The 24,396-nt window shown below is 38.7% G+C and overlaps 1 protein-coding gene across 1 annotated transcript in view; it reads right to left on the reverse strand.

Moving 5' to 3' along the window:
• Positions 1 to 24,396, reverse strand: part of SPTLC2 (serine palmitoyltransferase long chain base subunit 2) — a 108,370-nt gene that overhangs the window by 10,542 nt on the left and 73,432 nt on the right. The window lies entirely within an intron of this gene.

Genomic DNA, 24,396 nt, shown 5'->3' on the forward strand with positions numbered 1-24,396 from the left:
AGGAAAAAAAAAAACACTAAGGAAAAAGGAGTGGAAAAAGGAGAGCAATCTCCTCTATCTCCATTCTATCAATTAGTCCTATGTTTGGTTCTTCCTTTCTAACATAAAATATTTTCACATAACAAACTGTATGAAATATAAATACAAACAACTCTTGCTTTGAACACTGTTACAGTAGGTGTTGATAGCAGATTTTGTAATAATGTACAGAATGAAGTTTAATGATTAATATTTTTATGGCACTTTAGCATCCTTAGAAACATTTTCGATACACCTCATTTCACATTCTACCATCTCTTAACAGTAGGTAAAATATTAACTGTTATCTTCATTTTATAGGTTAGGTGACTCTCACAAAGGTGGTGACTAGCCTGCAGTCACACATCAACAGGTGGCACAGCTGAGACTAGAATCTAGGTCCCTCGACTTCAATATTCATTCCAATGAATTATGCTGCAAATAATTTTATACATCAGACCAGAGATGGAGTCATTTAGAGCCCCGAACTTTGCTCTTAAGAGTTTGGTTTATGTTACCATTTCCCTGAAACTACTATCATACAATAGCATATCCATAATAATGTAAAATCATATTTTTAATTCCAATTTGTTCATCTTCCCTTCGTAGGGATGGATTATAACGAACATTTCTCAAACTGCTGACTGACCAAATATTTGAACCGCGTTTTGACGTTATGGTAGGTAAATCCAGGAACAGACATCCAACAACTGTTCTGGGATGAAGAGCAAGTCTAAATCCAAAAGCAGCTCACAAAGGGCTCAGAACTGCTTAAGGGTCTTCCCAACCACAAATATTCACAAATAAGAAAACATTGTAGTCCTCTTCTCACATATATTAGAGAGGTAACAAATTAATATATTTTAAAGTACAAATGTCATACACTTCTAAAGATAAATTAATCAGTTGATCAGGAACAAACATCCTTAGAATACTAACATACCCATCCCCTGATGAAAAGCTACCCTAGAGAAGCCTGCTACAAATAACCCCGAATTAATACTCTGTGTAAAGAATTTCAAGTTAACCAGAGAATAACACTCAAACTTAGATTGGCTTACTGTGAACACTGAAGAAAATCACTTATTTTAAGACTTATGTCTTACAATAAAGCAGACATTACAGTATGTTACGTTTAAGAATATTGAGAATCTTGGAGCCCTGTGCCCAGGTTCTTCCCTAGAAATACCAATTCATACTTAACTCTACCTTTAGAAGAAAAAGAGACTTCCACCTCTGGCCATGGTAAAATACCCAGGACCAGATTGACCTTTCTGGTGTTAACAACAGAAAACTGGACAAATCACATACAACAAAATGTATATATAATGTTTTTCGAACACCAGGTCAAGGCAGTGCAGGACTGTGCTGCTGGGGAGGAGGAAAATAGACAGGAGCCTCTGGACTGTGCCCCGACTACCTAGAGGCAGGTCCCAGGCTGCTGCCCAGGGACAGGGACCTAGTCTCTTCAGTTGAGGACACCAAAGGTTGGAGTTGGGGATGCTAAGGTGGCTAGAATTTGTCGGGAAGTGTGCAGGAAAGGAGGGAGAAGTGTACAAAGAGAGAAGTGTGGGGATCTATCTAGGGGTCTCTTGAGCCTCTGGCAGAGTGTCATCTGCTTGTGCGAGAAGAAACAAGCAGGGTCTGGTGGAAAAGCCAGCAGAAAGCAGCAGACTCAACAGTTCCCAGAGCTCATACAGAATTGGCAACAGTGTGTATTTTCACCTCCCAAAATGGAAAGCCCTGAGAGTCACACTAGTCATGGAGCTAAATTAGCCCTAGATGAAAAGTTGCTGTGGATCTACCCTAACAAACCTTAACAGCAAGTCTCAAAAGGATCCGACTAATTTCAAGAACAAAGTCCAACACTACCTAAAGGAATACAACAAAGTACAGCCCTCCGATGTCAAATTTACAACATATAATAAAAAATTCCAGCCATTCAAGGAAACAGGAAAATATGACCCAGCAACTGGGAGATAAGTCAATCAATAGCAATAGACCAGAAATAAGAGTACAGGCAGACAAGGATGCACAGAATGCTATTGCAGATATGCTCCAGACATTCAGAAAAGTGTGTGTGGGGGGGGAAACATGATAAAAGGCAGAAAGGAAATATACTGATGAATCTCAAAAAGCATTGTTACATGAAATAAACCAGACACAAAAGACTATCTACACTGTGTGCATTCATTTATAGGAAATTTTAAGAAAGACATAATTATAGAGACAGAAAACAGATTAGTGATTGCCAGGGAGTGGGGAGAGGACTGGCTGCAAAGGGGTATCAGGGAACTGGGGAGTGACAAAAATATCCTATTCCCCGACTGTGGTGTGGTATGACTGCCTGACTGCATACATCTGTCCACACTCATGGAATTATACACTTAAAGCAGGTGAATTTTACTGTATACAAACGATATCTAATTAAAGACAGTTTTTAAAAAATTGATACACCTGCACATTAGTATACATTATTTTTTCTGCACCCACCTTATTATTTTGCAATTTAATACCTTTTTCTCATCACAAACCAAATAGCTGAAAAAAATTTTTTTTCATTGCAAATGGCAAGACTTCATTTAAGAAAAACTTTTTTCCTCATTCCAAGAATATCAAGAAAAATCATCAAGGAAAAGAAGAAATCTTAGGGGATGAAGACCTTAACTTTATCAATTGCTGTATCGTTCTAAAAGTTTTCTTTAATGGAAGGAAGTCAAAATCTCAGGCGCACTATTAATCACCATCTGGTCCCAGACAAAAAGAGTCCCCAGAGAACACACATCTAAAAGGACACTCACAACACAACCCGAAGACCAGGGGAGTAGGCATTTAGAATCCCCAACCAATACAGCCCCATCATTGCTGACCAGTGTTCCTTTATAAAGATTCACCACTATTTTTTTGTCTACTCAAGTGCTAATGGACGTCAGGGATTACTAACCTTCTAATGGACGTCAGGGATTACTAACTTCATTTTGGCAGCTATTAAAAGTTGAGATTAAAAAGAATTCTCTCCTAAATATAGATCTAAGCATCATAGACACACTAGAATGGAGATAAAATTTTAAAGGAAATTTAAGAAAAGAAATTAACAGCTCAATATCATTTGATCCTAACTGCTTTAAATGGGTATAGTAAAATAATGTACTACTGACAGAAAGAAACATGCCCACGGATGTTAAATTACTTTTTCTTTCAGTAGGAGGCAGATCAAGGTTTTTGGAGACTGTCATTGCTTTTTCTTCTATGCCACACCAAGAAATTGTGTACTTTTCAAACTTTAAAGAGTTTAGCCCTTTACTGGGAAGAGTATCTGTGTCCTATTTTTAAAACAACACTTACTGGCAAATGAATAGGGTAGGGATAAACGTGTGCGGGAGTCCAAGGAGACACAGGGCAAGTTTAAGACAAGTGAACTCACCCTGAACAGCAGTCACTGCTGGTAAGTACGGGAATAAAGACAGAGGAAGTGTCAAGACCAATGCTAAAGAAAGAAGTCAATCAGAAATGGTAGCAAATCATATGAAGTTCGGTGGTCTGTTTATCCTACAAAAGTCGTAGCCTGAGCCATGAACTGCTAATATTTGACTATTTGTGACCTAAAAATGGCAATTTTCTTATGGTTCAACCTAATAATATCAAAGATAATAATAGGAAAAACAGGTAAATAATAGCAGACAATTCAGTAAGCTCTGGCATTTACACATATTGGGAAGTAGTTAAGTAGTTGTTCCTCTTTCCTGAGGGGACACTGAGTTTAAAGACAACACAGTTACCTATTTTGAATTAAATGTCACCTAAAATACTAGTTAATATTAATGCAAGAAGTATAACTAAACCCAATCTGCTAGCTCAGTTCTAAGAAGTTTTCTTACCACAGAGTTGCTGCAAGTTATAATAGGCTGGAAGAATGGTCTAACAGGGATTTTTTTCTTTTTTTAAAGTAAACTCTACCCCCAATGTGGGGCTCAAACTCATGACCCCAAGATCAAGAGTCGCACGTCCTACCAACTGAGTCAGCGAAATGCCCTGCTGATAGGGATTTAAAACATGTGAAGTGTAAAAAAGAAGGTTTAGTCTTCTTTTAAAAAATCTAACTCTTAAAATGTCTTTATCCTTTTAAGAACACATATGGTAATAGAAGAGATCAGTATTATTCTCTACTTTGCAAACGTAAATCTTTACTTTTAAGGATGATAAAAAGCATCAAAGCAATTTTGAAAAAAACCTCTATACTGATTCTCTTTAACTTTTACAACTAAGCCTCACTGCGTGGCTGTGTGTTTGGAGTTCTTCAATATGGTTAGAATTAAACCATTTTTAGAACCTCCTTAATAAAAATCTATAGCTTGGCATGAAAGAAAGAAAAGGAAACAGGAGCACATAATTTAATTTCTCTAAAAATGTAACAGATAACTTTAATAGGTCATTTTTAGTCCTCAACTTCTTTGCAATAAATTTTATGCTTAGGAAGTAATGAAGGATCAATAGATTGTGATGGCATCATTAGATTCAGTTCTTTTTAAGAAAACGAAACCTAAAAAGGTGAGGCATCACAACGATCTACTATTGATAATCACTATGTATTACTAACCTTAAGTCACCTTTACAAGATAGGATTAGACTTGGAGCTATAATTATTAACCCTGCCAAACATATTGTGAAGTTGTACTAAATGCATTCCAGATGTTCTCCAAAAGGAATATTTTTATCAAGTCTTAATCCAGATTCCTCAGGATCGCCAGTCATTGTAAACTTAATGTTTGAAAGAACAACTGGACTATTACTCAAATAAAATTTAGTAAGCCCTTCCAAGCAGGTATCAATTAGAACAGATTGTGTTCTATGAGCTATACATTTTCTTTTTTTTTTTTTTTTAAATTACGTCAGTGTTTTTATATATAGTTGATTCACACCTTGCATTGACGTAATTATTTCTTCTTCTTTTTTTAATGTTTTATTTATTTCTAGGAGAGAGAGAGAGACACAGCGTGAGCAGGGGAGGGTCAGAGAGAGAGGGAGTCACAGACTGAAACAGGCTCCAGGCTCTGAGCTGGCAGTCAGCCCAGAGCCCGACGCGGGGCTCGAACCCACGAACCGCGAGATCATGACCCAAGCGAAAGTCAGACACTCAACCGACTAAGCCACCCAGGCGCCCCGAGCTATACATTTTCTTAAGTCTCTGGACTGGTTAAAAACACAGCAGGACAAGACCTATGTACAGAGTAAGGGGATACAAAAGGCAGCAGACCTTTGTCTGAAATGGCATTAGTGCTAACTACTCAATTTATGCTTCAAAAATTATAGCATGTACTCACCTGCTTAAATAGCAATAGGATTGTCAATTTTGCTGATGAGCTTTTATATAACTTATAATTAACAAAATGTGTTTTGAGTCTGCAACTTCAAAAACAACATTTCCAGTGTAACTGAAATCTTTCAAAATAAAGGACACAAATATAAATGATGTTCAGCCAGAACTGATCCCCTAACTCACATCACACTCCATTACACAGCTCCTAATCTTCTTAGATTTCCTGGATATGCTGATATAATCTGCTTTCCTGGTAAAAATAAAATAAAATTACTGCTACCCTTTAGACTTACACTTTCCAATTAATTATAACGGGCTGGAAGAATTTGAAATTGAAGAACTTCTTCCCTCTCACCCCTTTTCTCTTCAAGATCATAATCTCAAAGTAGAGAAGGGTTTTCTTAATTGAGGGTCCCCCAAACAAAACAGCCCCAAGGATGGTTTCAATTAGTTTTCAGCTTTAACTACAAGGTAACGGTCATAAAAAATATTACCCATCACCTTGTTCTAATTTAAACTATCAAAAATGTTATATGGTGAATATTTCACACAGTGTCTCTTTAATACCTTAGGTCTAAGAACTGAATTTAACTATCAATCTTTTAGTTTAATCATCTGTCCAAATGTCTCATTTTTGTTATTTGGAAAGTTACTTTTTCTAATATTTTACTGTGGTTGGATTATACTGCCAAGTAAAAAGCAATTATGTTTCACTCCAGTAGTTTTTCTCTTGAAAAACATTAAAAAATAGAATAAACTCACACATTGTGTGCTTACTTTGCCTATGTTAAACATGTGTCTCCACTCAAATTTAAAATGAGGTTGTATCTTAACGATCTCTTAAACAAGTGCTTCTAACATATCAGGTAAATGAGATCACATTCAAACTATGTGTTTAAAGGCTATTCCTATAGTGATTATGGAAGCTCTCAGTACTGATTCCCTTCAAGGCACAGAAAGTATGTAGTATCGCAAGTACAGTGCGAGGCTCATTAAATGCTTCTTCCCTTTCCTTTGGCTGGTAAAGCAATTTCTAAACTGTATTTCATTTCAGTTATTATACCTCTAAATATTACCAAGTCCATTACCAGCCTGCCTTATCCCCTATAAGATACTACTGTATAGTCTACCATAAGTGAATGGAAGAATATATTGATTTATATTAATGTAAATTAACTTGGCATTCTCTTATACAAGTGGTGCTACATCTAAATCCAATGTTAGGACAACAGGTCAATCTCTTGCTCAGCTCCAAGTATTCTGGGCTTAGGTGAAGAGGGAATCAGGTCTGCCCTATTTCTATTACAGCAGTTCCAAGAACTGTACATTATTTGCATGGTAGAAAATCTCAGGTGCAATCACAATGACACTTTCAAAAGAGACAAAGAGACAAGTAAACCTAGGCTAAGAATTAAATTTCCTTTCACGCTCAATACTTAAACCACAGCGTCTTTCCTACACTACATCAGCAATTTCTGAGAGAAGAACAGACTTAGGGTTGCCCTCCTTTCCCTTTTAGAAACTGGCAAATGTAAGAGTTACTTTGCAGCTGAGGAAGCTAAGTCAACACCAGGAGAGGCTAAGAAACTCTAAGAGGAAGAACCAGGATTTGAACTCCTTGGTTCTTCTAGACTGCACCCTTAACCACTGCTTGAGGATCCCCTTTAGCTTCTGTATTAAGTAGGACTTAAAAGGGAATAGCAGTTAACAGGAATGTAAAAAGAGAATAACTGAGTATCCGTTTAATTAAAGTCACTGATGGTGCCTGCTGGAGCATCCCCTGGAGACTTACCTGCCTCTTAGTAATGTTACACTAACACTGTCTCCACCTCCCTGGCCCAGGAGGCCACAGGTCTCCTTGATTTTTGGGCCCTGATCCATCTGTTCCTAGGGAAAGAGCTGGTGCCCAGAGATTTCCTGTTATCTCGAATCCTTTGCAATAGCACTGCAACCGGGATTAAGGGTTAAATTGCTTCAAGCTTATTCTGACCCAAGTCCCTTGATCTGTAGCAGACCTGACTTTGCCTTTCCCTGAGATTTGCAGACCGCTGGCCTTGAGGAGTGAAGGATGAAACTTTCCCAGAAGATAAGGTCTGACTACATTTGAAAACAGCTACTACTGCTGCTGCCAGCAATTCTGTTCACACTCGTGTCGACAGAGGAGTAGCTGCCTGGGCACCTGCTTCTCTGGCACATAGCCCCCCTCCCTTTTCCTGTGCCTTCCCTTTTAAAACCCTCTGGCTTCCGCTGGATGGGGCAGATGGTCTTCGAGATGTTAGTCCACCATCTTCCCACACTGCCCGCTTCCTGAACAAAGCAACCTTTCCTTTCCCAACATCACTGGTCTCTCCAGCATTGACTTTTGTATTCCAAGGTCTACAGATCTATACTTCTGCCACTATGACACGAGGTTGATACTATAGCTTTGAGATGTGTGACTCCTCTAACTTTGTTCGTTTTCAAGTCTGATTGTTCTGGGTCTCTTGTCTCTTCTATTTCCATATGAATATTAGGATCCACTTGCTAATTTCTACAAAAAAAAAAAAAAAAAAACGGCAGCTGGGATTTTGAAGGGGATATTGTTGAATCTGTATATCAACTTGGGAAGTACTGTTGTCTTAACAATACCAAGCCCTCCAATCCATGAACACAGGTATCTTTCCATTTGTTTAGGTCTTCTTCCTGCTTGTTTTTGTACATTTATTTTTCCTTTGGATGAGATGTAGTAAATATTCTCAAAATATTGAGTTGGGTTGAGAAGGCAAGGCAAAGGGAGAAATGAATAAACATATTAAATACAACATGATACAGGTCCTAATTTGAGTAAGAATAAGTAACACTTCTTCTTTTTTCTACTTGCATCTCTGATTTCCCCTAATGAAAATGTGTCTTTAAATGTATTACCAAATGCTGACAAGAATATGCAACTCTCATACATTTCTATTGAGATTGTAAACTGGGACTTTGTAAAAATGGCAGCATATGCTGCACCTAAACATATGCCTATTCTATGACCTGGCAATTCCATTCCTAGATACACATGTCCAACAGAACTGTGGACCAAAAGACATGTAGAAGCGTGCTACTCTTAATAACAGCCCAATTCAGGAAACAACTAAAACGACCATCAGTGCAATGGATAAACTGTATTCAAACAGCATCTATTGTTTGATACTAGACAGCAGTTGCAAATAAACTACTGCTCCACCCAAACATGTAGATGAATCTCAGAAGACATAATGATGAATAAAATATACCAGATTCATGCATGATTATATGTATTATAGGTAAGATTCCATTTATATGAAGCTCGAGAACAGGCAAAACTAAGATGCAGTGATGGAATTCAAACAGTGCCCAAATGATCTTTAGCAAGGAAGAACGGACTGGCAAGAGGCACAAGACAGCCTTCTGTGACACTGTCACTGTCCTGTATCGTGATCTGAGTGCTGGTTAGACAGGTGTGTATTCACTGAACTGCATGTCTAAGATTTGGGCACTTGACTGTATGAATGTTAATACTGGAATAAAAGTAAAAATAAAGACTTAAATACTTGGAAAATCAACTGAAGTTAAATAAACTGGAATGAGATTACACTTCTAATCCCTCAATTTATAATCTTAAATATATCCAACTAGTATTTAATAATCACCCTTTTACTTAAAAAACAAAACCAAACACAACCATCTAGATATTACAGGGTGGTCTCAGGCAGTCTCTTGTCAGCCTTTGTTACTTAAGACAAACCTGTAAAAATACCGAAATTTGCTAGGTGTTCCAGGAATTTGTAAGACAGGGGAAGTGTTATGAAAACAGTACTTTGGAGTTAAAGCCCTTGCCCTGAAGCAAGAAATGAAAGCATAAAGGGGCTGGTCCTTCCTCTTTTTCCTCCTTTCTCTTTTTAAATGATCATATGAATAAATGCACAAATCAGACAATACTGGCCATAAAAATACTTACTTTCCACCTGTGCATATGCTTTCATTCTCAAAGTCATTTCTCCCTAGATGTTTTAGTATTAGGTGTTTCATCTATATACTCTGCAAGGGGGAGAAGCTGCTGAAAGGTTGGCACAAGTATTACTAACGAATCTGATTCCAATTGCCCTACTGACTAAGGCCTTTTAAGAGAGCTGTGGGGCATTATCACTGGGATTATCTGCATAGAATGGGGCACAGAACTAATCAGATTAGCAAAGAAAAAGTTAAAATGATGCCTATCTCTGGATAAACGGAATATATTATCAATGTACAAAAATGGATTCTCTTGAGATTGTGCTTTCTCAAATTTGAAATTCTGACCATCAAATATGGCAATGGCAAAATACTAATTTCTTAAGACTAATGCTTTTGCTAAATTAGAATAGAAGGATGGGTTCTTTTGGAAAGTAGTAGAGTTTGATTTCATTTTAAAAGGTAAAGCTGAGCAGTGGGGCAGACACAGGCAGTTTAGGGAGAGCTGGACTTGTCCCAGGGTTTAAGATATTCCTGAACTAAATAAACCCTCGGTAAACAGAACATTCCTTACGTGTGCAAGCATATCCTTTAATAGGGAGAATTGCTGGGATTCCTGACTCCACTCAATCAGGAAATCAGAGTTCTAAAAATAAATTTTACCTCTTCCAAGAAAGAGGAAGTGGGTTGGCAAGTGAACATTTAGATTTGATAACCAACAGTAATAGAAAACTTTCTGAAGTCTCTGGGGTTTTCAGGAGCCTAAAGGAAAACCGCTGAATGTTGAATCCCCTTTAAAATTACTACTTATTAAAAAAAAAAAAACTGTACATTTACAAAAGTCTCAACAGAATGTATAAGTTTATTTCATACAAATTATTTACTCCATATAAATGATGAACCACTTAATCAAACTTAATATTGCCAATTAAAACAAAAGTGCTCATGAGGTGTCTGGGTGGCTCAGGTGGTTGAGCATCTGACTTTGGCTCAGGTCATGATCTCACGGTTCCTGGGTTTGAGCCCCACATCGGGCTCTGTGCTGATAGCTCAGAGCCTGGAACCTGCTTCGGATTCTGTGTCTCCCTCTCTCTCTGCCCCTCCCCTGGTCATGCTCTGTCTCTCTCTCAAAAATAAATTAACATTAAAAAATTTTTTAAGTACTCAGATTTGAGAAAAATGACCAATTTATATTAAGGGCACCAAATAAAAGAAACTGCACAACAGGAGTTGTGAATATGCTTCAGGATTGCCTTTCTTTTTTGTGTGTGTGTCTGCTAAAACTGGGATGTTTATTACTTTTTCTACAGGCAGCAATGAAAAATCACTAGAAACCATACTTTTGTCTTTTTCAAATAATCTGCATTAAGACCATAATTTCTCAAGATGAAATTCAGTGTCAAAATCCTCAAAATGTTTAGATATCAAAGAAAAATACTGATGTTTTTTCATTAATGATGAGAAAAAATAAGAGATCCAATTTAATCAAGGTCTGACATTTATAAATTTTAAGCACGCAACTGAGCTAAAAGAGTAAGAAATGAATTATAAATAACAATTACAGAAAGAAATTATCATTTGTGCAATTTCTAGGTTGATTACGATAGTATATATCCAAAGAACCAACAGAAGTTCTCAGATCCGATGTCAAATAATGGAATGTAGGCTAGCACTCCTAACATGACTTTTATTTACTATGCACTACCTGCATACTGTATGATGCAGGCAGGCAAAGAATCCATGCATTAAAGACAAGACAGAATGGCACTATGGCCAAACTGTATACACATAATCAAGGTGAGTCAATTAGGAGGGTGTTCAAAGTTCTTTATCCTTAACGGTTTCTATGAAAATAAGGGCAGAAGCAGAAATGTGTACACATCCCAAAGCATCTTCTTCATTGTTTACAGTGCCTTCTCTGCACTGTTTTTCTTTTGCCTTTTCTTTTTTTTTTTTTTTTTTTTTTATATTTTTATTTATTTCTAGGAGAGAGAGAGAGACAGCATGAGCAGGGGAGGGTCAGAGAGAGAGGGAGACACAGAATCAGAAAAAGGCTCCAGGCTCTGAGCTGGCAGTCAGCACAGAGCCCGACACGGGGCTCGAACCCACGAACCGCGAGATCATGACCTAAGCGAAAGTCGGACGCTTAACCGACTAAGCCACCCAGGCGCCCCATCTTTTGCCTTTTCTACTAGTGGTACTAACTGCCAGTGTTCTGCTAAAGTGTTTAATAATTCCATAATGAAAGGCAGATAATTATGCTACCCTCTGATATTTTTGATCTCTTATCTTTTTAGTTTCTGTACTACTTCTTCAATAAGCATCTGATTTTTGGCAACCTCTGACTGAATAGCACTTAACATATTACAATCCTGATCTGTATCCAAGGGTTCCTCAGCAAGTTGTCCTGTAACTCTGCTATCATCTGTTCATGTATCATTTTTCTGTCAGACTCAATGGACATTAAGTTAAATCAAATTTCACTGTACCTTTGTATCTGATTTTCTATGACTGCTTCATTGTACTGTTATCTTGATCCCCTGCATCTAAACCAATCGGTCCTTCTCTTAATCCATCTAATTCATACAATCTTCTGTCCACAGGAACGTAACTGACAAAGTTAAAAGCATCTTCTGCTTTTGCTGGTGTCTTTGCATCAAATGCAAGCATGTGCTGTCTGGACAAGCTATTATGGACTTGTCGCATCACATCTGGATTGCTCAATGCCAAACCTTTCATAGCTGCATCAAAGCTTTGTGAAAGTTCTTTGACCTCTAAAAATGTCTCTTCTAGTAGATGGACATTTTTTTAAAAACAATTTTCTTAACATTTTTCATTTTTGAGAGAGAGAGAGAGTGTGAGGGGGGGAAGGGCAGAGAGAGAGGGAGACACAGAATCCGAAGCAGGCTCCAGGCTCTGAGCTGTCAGCACAGACCCCCACAGGGGGCTTGAAGCCACAAACCGTGAGATCATGACCTGAGCCAAAGTCAGATGCTTAACCAACTGAGGCCCCCCAGGTGCTCCTAGATAGACATCTTGATGGGTACAGTTCAATAACACAGTTACTATGGCTTGACTAGCACAAACATTATTAATTACTTGCTTGGCAAAAAATATCGTGTCAAGTCTGGAGTCCTGAACTACAGAGTCTGCTGATTCTTCTCCTGGCTGCTACTTGGAAAAAAAAAAAAAAATTAGCCCATAAACTAGCTTTCACTTTTCAAAATTCTTAGGCTCTAAACCCTGTATTTCTTCTACTTGGGATCCTCAGCAACCAAATCCTTTAATAAGCTTGGTGAAAACCCCAGGGTCGCTCTCCATGATGCACCATTCCCCAGCACTGGCCATTATAGCCCAGGTCACACACTACCCCGCTGCCACCTAGGCTCTGCCCACCCCTCACCTCACCCTGTACCAGCTGCCACTCGCCACTGAGCTCACTGATTTCGGCAAACCTGCCACAGAGCTCATCAACACCATGTCACCCTGCCTACTTCCCCCAACAGACTGCTTCAAGATTTCTTAAAGACACTTAAAAGCAAAGAAGTGAAGTAAAAAAAGTAAAGAAGCTGAATTGGGGGGCTAACATTTTTTGAAGCCTTATCTAATTAAAAAAATTTTTTTTAAATGTTTATTTTTGAGAGAGAGAGAGAAAACGACAGAGTGTGAGCGGGGGAGGGTCAGAGAGAGAGACACACAGCATCTGAAACAGGCTCCTGGCTCTGAGCTGTCAGCACAGAGCCCAACGTGGGGCTCGAACCCACGAACTGTGAGATCACGACCTGAGCTGAAGTCAAACGCTTAACCAACTGAGCTACCCAGGTGGCCCCAAAGCCTTATCTAATTTTAAGACATAAAACTGTTAAGAGAAACAAATCTAGAAGATAAATAATAAAGACTTCATTTATTTCAGCATATATTTGCTAGAAATACAGGAGATACAAAAGTAGCATCATAGTCACTACACCAAAGACAAAAATCTCACCAGGAAGGCTACACAGAAAAGGAAGAATGTACTGCATGCTAGGCAAGCAGACATTAAATAAATATATCCTGAGTGCCTGTCCAGTGTGTCTGTCAGACATCTAGGCCCTGGATATACTGCATGGAATAAAACGGGCAACATTCCTGCCCCCATGGAACATAGAGTCCGATGTGGGAGATGGACAATAAAAAAGGCAATGTCCCACCCAAGTGACGTTTGAGAAATGACCTGGATGAGCCAAGCACTATCTCAATAAAGTGCCAAGGTCCAGAAGCAAAAGCACTCCTGGCATTTCCTAGGGCAGAGTGAACCAGCGTGGTTGGAACTGAGCCAGGAAAGGGGACGTGAGATATAGGCAGTCCATAGAGGGCCAGATCACAGGGGACTCACTGTAAGAAAAACTCTGATTTTGACTTTGACTTGAGAGGCGGGAGAAGCCCCAGAAGGGTTCTTAAACAGAAGACTAAGATCTTCTGTTTCAACAGGGTTACCCTGAGGGCAGCATTTACATAGAGGTGAAGACAGAAGCAGAGAGGGGGCGTGGGAGATGATGGCTTGTACTAGGGTGACAGCAATGGGTATGAAAAGTGGATGGGACATGTATTTTGAAGGTGACAGAAGTGTTACAAACTGTTAAAGCATAGAAGATCCAAAATAAATACTTAAGAATGAATGGATCCGGGATAGGAAGGAGACCATTGTGGACTAGGGTACTCAGGAAAGGCATTAGAGTCCTCACATTTAAATGGAACTCTTGGCATGGATGGCTCCTATTCTGTAATATCAGCATGGTTTATTTATCTTAATTCTTGGAAATTATCTTTGCTTGACTGATTTTCCTAGGACTATCAAATCCAAGTGAAAGTAGACAGAAATGTAAGCCAAGTAAATAGCAGTGACGATAAAGGGTAGTGGACAGATTCAAAGATACTAGGGAGGCACAATCTAAAGGCTCTGGTAATTAAATATATGGAATAAAGAAACAAAGAAAATATAATCGGGGCTTCTTATTTGGACAATTTGCCATTATTTGAAGGAATACAAAAGAAAAAGCATGTTTTTTGAGGGGGAAACAAACGGAAAAGCCTAAAAATTTTAGAGAAACATAATCAATTTGGGGGAAGCAAGTATTTTTAGTCTAAAGGTTTAAAATTAAGTAGGTCAAGACGACTGCTTCCAAATTTGGATTGGCATATTACAAGTTAATTGCTGTTCGGAATGATCAGAGGATTCTGGAAATGGACAATGGAAACTGCTGCACAGCGTTCTATAATGTATTTAATGCCAGTGAATTGTAGACCTAAAACTAATTAAAATGTTAACTTTTATGCATATTTTACCACCATGTTCATCCACTAGACGTCAAATTGTTGTTGTTGTTTAACATTTATTCATTTCTGAGAGACAGAGACAGAATGCCAGTGGGGAAGGGGCAGAGAGAGAGGGAGACACAGAATGTGAAGCAGGCTCCAGGCTCTGAGCTGTCAGTACAGAGCCTGATGCAGGGCTTGAACTCATGAATCGCGTGATCATGACTTGAAGCCAAAAGTCAGTCACTTAACCAACTGAGCCACCCAGGCACCCTGAGGTCGTTTTTAAAAATGTGATATAATTTACATTCTATACAATTTACGCATTTAAAAATGTTCAATTCAAAGTGTTTTAGTGTAACTGTAGAACTATGCAACCACCACAGTAACTAACTATACAACATGTTCTTTGCCCCCCGAAGCCAGCATATTTCACAGTCATTCCCACTTCACCCTCATCTTCCAGCCTATATGTCAGGTGTAAGCAATACTTTGTTTTTGAGAAATGTAATATAACTTATCCCCAAGTCACTTTTTCTACATAAACAAGAGACTTAAGGGAATAACATCTAAACAAAGCCCACACCTCTTTCTCCATCATTAACTGGGTGGTAAATACAGAGGTCTACTAACAAAAATTCCTGTGGACAATTTTTTTCCAGATTAGGTGAAAATCATACAAACCAGTAAATGAAATTTGTTTTATCATTTTCATTTTGTTTTTGTTATCTTCTACCCATGTTTATGCAGTTCTAAGTTTGAAAAGCTCCAAAGTAACCAAGGGCACTATGAAAGACAAAGGACAGAAGTAAGAAATTAGGTTGTGGAAAAATTCCTGGTACCCTTTAAGACATGCCTCTACTTTGTATGTCATTAATTTGCTCTTTTTATAAGTTCCTGTTCCTGTTTTAATACCTTTCATGTGTGGCCTCCCGTCCTCAAAACAAACTACAAACTCTGAGGGCAAATAAGGTCCCCCCCCCCACGTGGTACCTCCCCCAAGAATATACAAACACTCAAGCTAAAATATTCTGAGAAAATGGAAACACTTGTTATATGTTCAAACTCATTTGAATTCCACAGAATTACCTATATTCAATTACATACATATACACAATTATAAATAATAATGAAATATGAAATAGCTCATACACAAAAAGCTTTCTCACACTGGACACCCGGCTTCAAATTCTGGCTCTACCAATTAGTTAACTCTGGGTAAGTAACTTACCCTCTCAGATGCCTCATTTTCTAAAAGAAGGAGAATTATGTCTAATATGTATTCTGAGAATTTATTTAAAAATTTAGAGCAGTGCTTGGTACATAGTAAACAGAATATATGTCCACTATTATTATTCTCTGCCACTCGTGAATTTTCCCCTTAAAATTATGCAATTTATGTCTTCCACAACACTACACAATCTGACTCTTCTAGCTTAGCCTTAGCTTTCAAAGATGAAATAAAATACCCTCTTGCTTTCCTCATTGTTTCTGGGTCTCCACTTTTTTATTCTTTAATATACTATTAACACATAACATAGGACACAGCTAACATCACTAACATACAAACACATAAAATGTAAAGGTTTACAATGTATAAATATGCCTAAAATATTTCATCCTCTACCATATAATCAACTTTCCAAAGCAAGTTTTAGCGAGTTTTCCCTTACTCACCAATTTAGACTATCTCTGCCATTCTATTACCCATGAATTACCATCCAGATGAGGCAAATCACCTTTGCAGCTGGGAGTATTCAAGATGGCAAGCAGATGCCCCTATTTTCTGAAAACCACTCCTCACCTTAACAGGGATGGAATCTGGTCTCTACTTGGGCTAAACTGATTCTCTAACCTAATCCAGAATAGGCAGACAGACATGCTTGCTCTGGGACATTTTCTTTTCTTTTCTTTTTAAGCAGGCTTAAAAGTCCCCAACAGAAGACTAGACCTCGTAACCCTGAGATCAAGACCCAGCTGAGATCAAGAGTCAGATGCTTATGACTGACCCACCCAGGTGCCCTCACGGGGGACATTTTAAAACCTAACACCATCAACTAGTCATTTTGAAGTAATATATCAGGTAGTAAAAGCAAGTCTGTCTGAGAATGACAGGAACTAATAATTCCACTGTCTTCCTAATTTCACTCATGAGCTTTAATTTGGTTCTTTGGTGGCATATGCCCTTCTGAAGTCAGGCTATCTGGGTTATATTCTGGCTCCATCACCGACAGCTGTAAGGTTTTGGTGAGGTCACTTAATCTGAGCTCCAGTTTCCTCATCTGCAAAATGGAATTGATGATGAGGATTTCAAATACTTTGTAAGGCTGTTTTAAGGATTAAGTGAAATAATACAGGTAAAATGCTTAATAAAATGCCTTGCATTTGGTACTTTAAAAAATTCATTATTTTGATTATTTTGTGTTTATGTAAGAATTTATTATTTTACCTATAATAATATGTTGAGGCATTATTCTCCTTTCTTCCAATTAGAAAAAAAGCTGAGAACAGATGAATATATATACCTTGTCTTAATAAGGAAATATTAAAGATCTTGAGCAAAAAGAGAAAAAGCCAACTGACTCTTCTAACTCTAAAGCCTAACAAGACACCAAAAAGGAGAGAAAAAAATTAATGAAACAAAAACACACAAGGGGTTAGGAGGTATCAAGAAATACGAGGAAAATGTTGCTTATTTCGAGAATTCAAAAAACTGAATGTTTTGCCTCAAGAAGTTTTTGAAGATACTGTCATTTTCTATGGCTGGCATACAGCAGTCAAAAAGTGACTGCTGAGTGAATGAAGCCTTACTGTGGCTTAAGCCAAAAAAAAAAAAAAAAGCCAAAACCAAATGGAAGAGGTAGTAAGAAGCTCTCTCTGGATGTTTTAAAGATCAGATCTCAATAAAAGGAATAATATGCCTTAAAAAGACTATAAAATATAAAAATGTAACAGACATCACTCTTATCTGCTACTAAAATAAACTTAACATATTCTCAACTAACTGTGCAGATGGGGGAGGAGTGAGATACCACAGCAACCAAAAAAGTCTCTATTTGAATTTGAAATATATTATCTTAAAAACAGACTTCCTGGGGCGCCTGGGTGGCTCAGTTGGTTAAGCGGCGGACTTCAGCTCAGGTCATGATCTCACGATCCGTGGGTTCGAGCCCCGTGTTGGGCTCTGTGTTGATAGCTCAGAGCCTGGAGCCTGTTTCATATTCTGTGTCTCCCTCTCTCTCTGCCCCTTCCCAGCTCGTGCTCTGTCTCTGTCTGTCTCAAAAATAAATAAAACGTTAAAAAGAAAAAAGCAGACTTCCTTTATTGCTCACATTTAATTATGGCATAAGTCCACATACGGTAGTTCCACTGAGAAAGAAACTAACACATATCAGGGGAAATGATACACATTTAGTTGCAGAGGTGGGTTATGAGAACAAATGTGCCACAGATAATGTGTTTGCAAAACCAAAAATATATGAAACATGCAAAATCCAAGAACACGCAGAAATGAACTATACTAAGAAGATCTGTTTGCAATCATTTTATTTTTTATTTTGGGTGGGGGGATGTGCATGTGCGCACAAATAGGAAAGGGGCAGAGGGAGAGGGAAAGAGAGACTCAAGCAGGCTCCACGCTGGGTATGGATCTCATGACCCTGGATCATGACCTGAACCGAAATCAAGATTTGGACGCTCAACCTATTGAGCCACCCAGGTGCTCCTGCAATCATTTAAAATATACAGAAGAACAAACCAGTTCAACCGAAAGCAGCACATTCATGTGTCAAAGAAATTTTTCCCAACCAAAGCCTTATCATGGCCTATTATCATTTCAATTTACTGTTTCGAGCTTAGAAATGCCAAGATTCTAGGGACACAGACTGCATGATCTGGGCATACACATAGCCCTGTTTAGGGATCTGTAAAGAAATGTAACAATCCTACAGAGATGTACTTTCAGATAGGAAGAGAGGAGACTGCTTCTTGTCATCTCCTGTAATCATGGCAGACTTCTGGTAATTCCACTGTTGCCTCTACTATCCTCACCATTACTGGTCAATACTCCCAAGTTGCAGGGACATTTGTGATGCTTTACAATATCAAAGGCCTTAACTAACTAATCCTATTTCTTGCTGATCTTTATGAGCTGAGTCCTCAACCATTTCCTTGAGGAAACCTCCAGAAGACATGAAATATGCATTTGGACACCTGGCATAATCCATCCCTCATTTGCATGACAGCTCTGTCACTGGCACACGTTTGTCGGCCATTACACACAGGTCAAAACTGTTTGTTAGAACACAAAATACACAAGAGAAAAAGAAGACCCCAACATGCTCAAGTCAAGACAGAGAAAGAGCTTCCTGCCCAAGAGTATCTGTGTTCTGCCAGGGTAATTCTCACCATCAGATAGCCATTTTGAAGTAATACATCAAACAGTAAAAGCAGGTCTGTCTGAGAAAGACAGGAACTAATAATTCCACTGTCTTCCTATATTTCAGGTCTAAAGCTGAGGAGGGCAACTGGCTAGACTCACCGCTGACCAACTCTTGTTAATGACTGACTAACTATCGGCTTATTTTATTTTGTTTCATTTTTTAACACTTCAGAGAGAATTACCATTGTAATGCATTAGGCTTACATGGGGTGCTCTCAGATGAAGCTATGCACAAGAAATGCTGGAACAATACAGACAACTGGCTTAGCATAAAGACAAGATCCTGACGTTCAAGCCAACTTGGATATTATCACTTGCTTAGGTGTTGTTAGTGGCCCCATTTACAGAGAATTCACAAGCTGACAGCCCTCCACAATGTGATTTCCTTCTCTTTTGTTACACTTAAGCACTATTAAACACAGAGGGTAGGGGAGGTATCCCAGCGGAACTCATCTGGTTTTTGTTCTTGCCAAAACTATGGAGTAAAGTATAACAGATACCCTAGAACAAAACCGTCCCCAGCAACTGTTAGAAAGGCAATATTCTCATTTTCTTCCCTCCCATGACTACCAAATTCTTCTAATCAAGTGGTTTTATTTATATGCTATTGCTAAAAAGCAGTAAGAGTGATAAAAATTATTATTTGTATAGAAGGGCATGTAAAGTCAGAAATCTGTAGAGTATATGCCAAGCAACTGACATGGGTTACCCAAAGACAGAAGATCATAGGGACTATTTACTTTCTGTAATATTTGGGTTTTGAAAATAAGCATGTATTAGTTTTATAAACAAAATAAAGAATGAATAGACAAATACATTTAAATTGGTATTAAAAATCCTATATTTTGGATCCTTAACAGACTGATCCCTGAGCTGTATGTATATACTCGTTCATTACTCTACTTTACAGCAAACTGCCCAGAGTATGAACATCATTAATGAGACCAATGAAAAATCAATAAACAGAAACTAAAATATAAAATTAACAAATTTAATATTATAAAAACTTTACATTTGAAGAGAACCAGAGTTTAGAACCCAAAGCTGGGTCTTCACTGCCAAGCCCAGTATGGAGGGGGACAAAAGTGACAGACTAGAACAGAGTTTATTCACTTATTTACTTTTAGTGAACCTGGAAAACTTTGCAGGCAAATTTTGTATTCAAAAGAAAGAGGGCTGGGGCACTGGGTGGCTTCAGTTGGTTAAGCATCTAACTCTTGGTTTCAGCGCACGTCATGATCTCAGAGTTTGTGAGTTCGAGCCCGTGTCAGAGTCTTGCTGACAGTATGGAGCCTGCTTGGGATTCTCTCCCCACTCTCTCTGCCTCGCCCCGACCCCCAGCGTGTACACTTGTGCGCATGCTCTATCTCTCAAAATAAATAAATAAACATTAAAAAAAAAAAAAAAGAGGGCTAATCAACAGAGAATGCTGTGATGGCTAATTTTATATGTCGACCTAACTGGGCCACAGTGTCTGATGTTTGGTTAGACATAATTTGGGTGTGTTTGTGAGGATGTTTTGGATGAGATCAACATTTGAATCGGTAGACTGAGTAAAACTGAGTAAAGACTGTCCTCCTTAATGTGGCTGGGCCGCATCCAATTGGTGGATGGCCTCAGAAGAACAAATGGGCCCTCCAGAATAAGAAGGAGTTCCTCCTGCCTGGCTTATGCTGGCACATCAGGGTTTTTTCTGCCTTCAGACTTGAATTGAAGCATCAGCTCTTCCTGGGTCTCCAGATTACTGGCATTTGGACTAGAACCACATCAGCTCTTCTGGGCCTCCAGCTTGGCAAATGCAGATCTTGAGACTTGTCACCCTCTATAACTATGTGAGCCAATTTCTTATAATACCTCTCTTCCCCACTCTCCTTCTCTCTCTATAAAAACACTGCACAGGAAAAGCCCAGTAAATGCTTTATGATGATGACTGCGGCTTTGATGCCTCAGAAAGCTTAGGATCCTCTCCAAGAAACAGCCATCTATTCATCTAACCCAGTTATGCCAAGCCCAATGGGACTCAGCTGATACTTAAAAGAACATTTTCTCGAATATTCTTGAATAATGGCCACACTCTTACTTAGATGTTAAAAATAATATCCAGCTGCTGTTAAAGCCCGCCATCTTCTACTATCTTCTTTCTCCCCAAATGGTCACCATTCCCACTGTTACTACTATCTTAAGAATAAACCCAGCATTGGAAAGAGTACTAACCCATATAATTACTGTACTTCACGTAAACAGTTTTGGTTATAAGAGAGAAGAGCCCCCTCCCCATACCAAATACAAAAATGGTCAAGTACTTCCTTTACTCTTTATCAATGGGCAAAAAATAGAACTCTCAGTCTCTAGGGAAGACAGGATCCATCACTTGACTGGTACACATTACGCAAAATCACATATAGCAGCGAGCATCTTAGAACAAAAAATCTCGCATCCATGCTCTCTGTACATTCCTCCAAGAATAGGGTATGCTAAAGAATTAAAACCTAGGTGAAAAGTTCAGAAAAGGTAAAGATCCATTAACAGAAAACAGAAAACCTTTCTATCAGTAGTGACAAATGCTTGGTACGTGTTACAATTTTTTAAACTTTTGTTTATCTTATGAATCTTATGAATATTTAAGTACCAAAGCTGATTTCCCTGCCAATAGAAATACATTGACAATTAATAAGGTTAAACCATGAAGGGACTTCCACTCCATATTATTATTTTTATTTTTATTTTTTCACATGTAGATGATACCTTAGTGTAGGGCTGGCAGGATAGGGGTGAATTCTTAACTAGGTCATCGAAGTTTCTTTCCTAAAGAAGCAGAAGTCTCTCCTCACTCATCTTTCTTAATTATCAATGGTCACCTTCTATGGACAGCTCTAAAGTGGATGGAGAAGGCAGCGGACAACACTTTCCACTCATCAGAGCACTTTCTAGATCAGTAAGTTGTGCATGTGTCACAGGTACCCAGTCAGGATCTACTAGGGAAGTAGGGTCTCATGGCTTACCGTAAAGAAGGGACAAAAAAATGCCTAAACACACAATCAACTGACCTATAAGGTCATCCTTAGTTCTTTAACTTCTGCATGAACACTTGCAGAATTTCAACCTGTAGATGAAATTAAGATCACTATACCTAAAAAGATCTCAAAGTACCAAGTAGGACTAGAGTAGGAAATAGCAGTGGGAGAGAGAGGAGACCATGGGATGTAAAGAAAAAACATTAGCAAAACCACACTATGTTGGAATTTGAATCTATGAGTTCAGGCTTTTCACACGGTTTCAGGGAAAGAAAGATAAAGTATCTTATCCAGAAATGTTACCTCTAAGACGAAAATAAAAGATGTATTAGCTAAAAGGCAGGGCAGACTGATTTGAATACCACGTTCCCCTTAAGCACCAGCTAACATGCACTAGGAAATCTTTCTGGGTCCTTATAAGAAACCCAAGGGGAGAAAAAGAAAAAGAAAAGGAAAATAAATGTACCTCCAACCTACTCTTGACAAGCTATTTCTGTGCTCCAGTGAAGTCTTGTAAAAGAGATATTAATAAGGCACTTCCAGAAAGCAAGGGTTCAGTAACTTTGTAACACAGAAGCAAAACGATTAGGAGCTAGTTTCACCATCTCCTGGAAGGAGCCCCTCTATTTTGCTAGACTGGCAACAAATAAAGTGCTCAGTTTGGGCAACTGTCAAACTAATGAACATCAAACCAGTCAGCCTGCCTCTCCCTCCCCTAGGGAAACTATTCCAAAGGGGACTTCGGTGTTTTGTTTCCCTTCAAGAATGCAGCCAACTTATCTGAATCGACTCTCCCATATTACTATTGCTGTTTCTCTCATCTGCAGCTAAGGCGGTTTTTGCTAACACCAAGCACTGCACAGTAAATTACTCTCTCAAGTACCTTTTATCACCCCCTCACTAGCTGTAGCTTAATCTCTTAATTAGTTTCAATGCCAAAAACTAGGATTTCCTGAGGACTGCCACAGGATGTGCACCAAGCAGCATGGTCCAAGGCTTAAAGTTGTTGATTCAATGCAATCAAGAGTTTAAAAGAATAGCTGCTACTGCACAGGCAGAAACAGAGGGCCCTAAACAAAAGAAGAAAAAAAGGCCAAGTGCTTTCGAAAAATTAAGGAACTGAGTTTTAAAGGGTGCCAGCTCACAGTCAGGACAGAAAGTCTTAATTTGTACAAAGACTATCCTTTGGGGCTGGAACACATAACAAGCTACATTTAGGCAGAACTAAAGGGATGTAGTGCCCTCAAGCATCCACCCTCAGATGAGGAGGGCCAGCAAATAAGACAATTGCTGGTAAGGCTAGGCTTGGAATTAAACTAATAGTTACAGAGGTGGAAGACAAGCAATAATTAGTTTCACAAGCTAATTAGTATTGAACTTCTTAAAGTTTATAACAGGCAAGGCCATTTGTAGATTATGTACTAGAAAATATTTGATTCTGAATTAACAGGCCATTAAAAAAAGAATGAAACAAAAGTAATTCCAACCAGACGTAAGAAGCCTGACCATGGGTCTCTGAATTCTTAGCTCTCTTGGTCCTTTCCCAGTTGGTTTCTGACTTCTCCCTCCACCTGTGCCATCGATGCATTCAGCAAGGATCATCAGCTCTTTAGAAGAAAGCATCAAGGCATTCAGATTTCCAAAAACAATTAAAATTGGCAACTCAGTTTTACCACCAAACTCCTGTTCCACAAGCCAACAAGTCCCTCATTTTTCTTTCAGAAGAAAGAGATCATATATCTTGCCTTCCAGACACCTACCAGTAGAGTAGCTCTTGGTTCTCTTTAAACAAAGACAAGAAAGAGAAGAGAAGAGAAGAGAAGAGAAGAGAAGAGAAGAGAAGAGAAGAGAAGAGAAGAGAACCCTTAAATTCCTTAAAAGTTAGTTTGCATTATTAACTGAGGTTTTCTTTAAAATGTACATTCTTGGGGCACCTGGGTGGCTCAGTCAGTTAAGCATCTGACTTCGGCTCAGGTCATGATCTCACGGTTCATGGGTTTGAGCCCCACGTCGGGCTCTGTGCTGACAGCCAGCTCAGAGCCTGGAGCCTGTTTCAGATTCTGTATCTCCCCCCCTCTCTGCCCCTCCTCTGCTCACACTCTGTCTCTCTCTCAAAAGTAAATCAACACTTAAAAAAATGTTTTTACTGAACATTCTAGGGCCTTGTCCACCAAGACTCAGTGGTCTGGTAGAGTGGACCAGAATCCTCATTTCTAAGAAGCTCTACAAGAGTGGTGCTCAACTCTGGGTGCTTTTAAATAACACCCTGCAGAGGCCTCACCCCCAGATACTCACAGGATCTGCAAGGGATCCTAAGATCAGCAGTATTACTAACTTTAAAGCCTTCCTTTGTGTGA

Source organism: Hyaena hyaena, unplaced genomic scaffold (genome assembly GCF_003009895.1).
Source record: "Hyaena hyaena isolate Hyena2069 unplaced genomic scaffold, ASM300989v1 scaffold_65, whole genome shotgun sequence".
NCBI lineage: Eukaryota > Metazoa > Chordata > Mammalia > Carnivora > Hyaenidae > Hyaena > Hyaena hyaena.